The following is a 4,095-nucleotide window of genomic DNA, read 5'->3' as shown; positions in this document are numbered from 1 at the left end:
GATCTGGCTGGTTGCTCATGATGGTGATGGATGACTGCTGGAGAGGTCGGAGCTGATCTTGAAGCGTTTTTCCATCATGCTCCCGGAACCTTGTTAGGTCTAATTGAGGCCTTGTTTCTCTTGGAATCCTATTAGCTGACGCTAGGCAGCTAGCAGCTAGACGATTCATCTTGAGAGCCATAAAAACACAAGCTGAAGCACTATTAGCAACATTGATACAGTATAACAACAAAAATATTCATTGAATAAATAATACCTCACATACAGTGCAACACCCATGCATTGTGTATTAAGAGCAAAATGATTGATGTGCTGTTTTCTTAATGACACTGAGTTTGTCTGACAATGAAAAATTATATAAATCTTATATATAACTGAAATGTATTATTATTCTTATCGATGCTACTGTACAGTTTGACTCAAACTCGCCTGTCCTTCTATCGAGCCTATAGAGTCCATACAGTACCAGTGGTGTGAAGGTGGCCCGTTTCCCAGCCAGCCTAGGTCAGATCATTTATCATTTTGGGATATGTGCGTGTTTGTGCTTGCCAGAGTTTGTCTCAGTCAGTGCATGGGTGTGTGTGTGTGTGTGTGTGTGTGTGTGTGTGTGTGTGTGTCGTGTCATGGCCACATTAGAAGAGTCTTTCAAGTGCTCGTCGCCTCCTCCTACTCTCAGCATAGCGCCTGTGTTGTGGTCGGCACGCTGCTCAACACCCAACTTCTGAGAACCTCTGCAAGTGCGTGTGTGTGTGTGTGTGTGTGTGTGTGTGTACAGTATGTATGTAGAGTGGTCTTTCAGACCTAGAACTATGGGATAGAGCAGACAGAGGAGGAATGTGTTTCTGCGAGTGTGTGTGTGTGTGTGTGTGTGTGTGTGTGTGTGTGTGTGTGTATTCCCGGTGCCCTTCGGAAGCACGACTGAACCCACACCAACCCCCCCCCCCCCCCCCCCTCCCCACACCACTAGTTTTTTACAACCTTACTCATTGACGTCTTTGTCATACTTTGTTTGAAACATTCTTAACCTTTGTCAGGTTTTGGGAACGCGTGTGTGTGTGTGTGTGTGTGACGGTGATCGTACTGCGTGTGCGTTTGTATGTCTTGGTGCACTCGTCTAATCAGCTCCATACTCCTGTGGCTTGGCAGCTTGGCCCAATAAAAAGTGGATGACAGACCTGGGTTGGGTCTCGTCCTTGTGCCATCTAAAGTGTGTGTGTGTGTATGTGCGTGCGTGTGTGTGTGTGCGCACACACCCATCCGTTCCCCAACGACCCAGCCTCTCTCCGCATCACGGGACTCGCTCGGTGTCAACACTCATCCATCAGAGAACGCTCTCTCCCCTTCGCTGGCACATCATCCAACCCCCCCCTGGACCCTCTCCAAGTCACACAGTCACTCAACTTCCAAACCTCTGCTTTCGTAGCCCTACCCGTCATGCCAAGAGCGTGTGCTAGGCTAGCACATATGGGCCCGCCAGGCAGAACGCTTACTGACCATTATACAACGGTTAGTTCTGGTTCTTGATTCTGATTGGCTGGAAGCTGTGTTAAAATACTTTGTAACACACACCTGGGACCGCATATCATTCCATTTTCAGTATTAATGCGCCTCCCATTTGATCCAATGCATTGTAGTTGTTGTTGTTGCTTGGCAACCCATTTGTTAGGGGAACTATTTTGCTCGGCGGAATTGAGGGAATGATGCTTCGTTTTGAATAAATGTTAATATTTTACATTGCTGTGTGTTTATTTTCCCCTAATAGCTGTAGTAACCGTTGTATAAAAGCAATAAACCACTCGAGGCCGTGTGTTATAGTGATTTTATAACAGCTAGGGGGGTTTTAGGCAATGCCCCCTAGCTGTTATAAAATCACTATATCACACGGCCTCGAGTGGTTTATTGCTTAATTCTGAACCGGAGCCTACATCGCTGAGCTCTAGCTACTGGGTGGTGGCGGTAAAATGTTCTATCAAGAGGATTCATGGTAGATGCTGGCTCAAACACAACATGGTGTCCTCACCAAGGTTACTATAGTTAACGAAAACTAACAAAAAAACTGAAACTAGGTGTGAAAAAAACATTTTAGTTAACTGAAATAAAAATAAAAACTAGGCTTTACAAAAAAACGATAACTAACTAAAACTGTATTGTGTGTTTACAAAACGAACTAAAATAAACTAAAATTATAGAGAAAATGTCCTTAGTTTTAGTCTTTTTCATTTCATACGTAAGCCTAATCTTTTGGGTGGATATAAAATCTATCCTCCATGTTCTTTAGCTGTGTCCCTGCGCAGAAGTAACCTGACGTGCGCCAGATGGATTGTTTCACACGGAGTGAAACAACATGAGCTTGTGAGATCAGGATGGTCTCACGAGGCTAGCGCAGAAGGAAAAAAAAACTAAAACTAATAATGAAACTAACAAAAACTAAACTACAACTAAGCATTTTAAAAAAATAAAATAAACTTAAATTGAAAACAAAAAGTTAAAACGATATAAAAATAAAAACTAATGAAAAAAGCAAAACTATTATAACCTTGGTCCTCACACACGTACCCTCACCCAGCCTCTGGGGCTCATACAATAGAGGGTTTTCACGGCCTGTCATCAGTCAGCCATGTTGGAGGTTGAAGCTACTGAATGTAGATAGCTAGCTAGCTAGCTAGATCAATAGACAGGTAGATGGACCTATCTATCTACCTATCTAGTCGTTAGCCTAAACCTGAGCTTACACCTGCTAAACCTAAGCTTAAACCTCCAACATGGCCGGCCGTGAAAACCCTCAATAACAATAGGCTCCACATGTGGCCTAGCAGTGACTAAGCTCCAGTCGAGAGGAGTTGGCTACAACAGCAGAATGTGACTCATGAAGCTCCCCAGCGGCCAGGTTCCATGATACTACATTCTGCCAAAGTCTTCATTTTCTCGCCCTCTATAATGGCCTGGCCAATTTCCCCTCAGCTGAGATAAGTCACTGTAGCGTTAGCACATAATGGCTAACAATGCCCCCCAACCGGCTAGCTGGCTGTGGCCCTATTCTATGGCAGCATACTCATTACTGGGTAATTAGCCACGTAGCAAGCCTGATCTTCTAGCTACTCAGTGTATGGAGGCCACTCTGGGCAAGACCTCTGCCCAGTATGAGTTTAGCTAGCTACTATAGCTAACCGTTTGGGTAGCCTACTGCTGAGCTAGCCTGAATGGACTTGGCTTTAGCCAGCATGCGGAAAGTAGAGAAAAACGATAGGACAATGCAATATAATGAGGGCGTTACAGAGGATATCATGACCTCAGGGGTGTGGTGAGGGAAACGGGAGCACCTGTCAAAACTAGCTTCACCGCTAACGGTGGCGCAGGCTAGATCCTGGTGAATGTGTTGTCCTGTTGTGAGGCGCGGTATGAAGCTCCAGGTGGAAGGGACAGAAAACATAGCCGTGACTGGATGAGATGGAAACATGCTGAATACACACACACACACACACACACCCCCAAGCATACAGTATATGTACGCGCTCATACCAACGAGAGAAAGAGGGAGAGAGAGAGAGAGATGTCTGTTTTCTTGTCATCTCCCCTTCCAAGGCTCCAATCATGGGAGACACCATGATGTCCTCCATATGCATACTTCTTGTGTTTTTTTCAGCATGCTTTCCAAATTGTAGCATTCTCCACGGAAAGAATCAACAATTCACTGATGACGCTGTCTTTTGCCAGTTGGAAATCCGTCATTGACAAAACACAGCTGAGGTGTTTTTGTTTGTTAAATCTTCACTTTTGGCAGAACGACGAACGTAGACATGGGAAGGCTTTTTCGGCTGTGAGGTAACCGATAGCCTATGAATCACGATGCCTCGCTCCAGTTTCTGTGGTTCACGGTTGTCAGTCTGGCCACTCTGCAGGCACGGTCGACCGTTGCTCCTCGGCCCTCGCCACCACCACACATTCCCACCACCGTCCTGGTCATGTAAGGTCAGACCGTGCTGGAGCACAAATGCTGGTTAGGGAGAGTCTCTCCATCTACTCCCTGTGGTGGACCCCCCCCCCCCCCCCCCCCCCCCCTCCCCAACCTCCTTTCTGCATTTAGTGGAGGAGCAA

This window comes from Borostomias antarcticus, assembly GCF_949987555.1.
Source record: "Borostomias antarcticus genome assembly, chromosome: 21".
Classification (NCBI taxonomy): domain Eukaryota; kingdom Metazoa; phylum Chordata; class Actinopteri; order Stomiiformes; family Stomiidae; genus Borostomias; species Borostomias antarcticus.
This window is presented reverse-complemented; position numbering follows the sequence as displayed.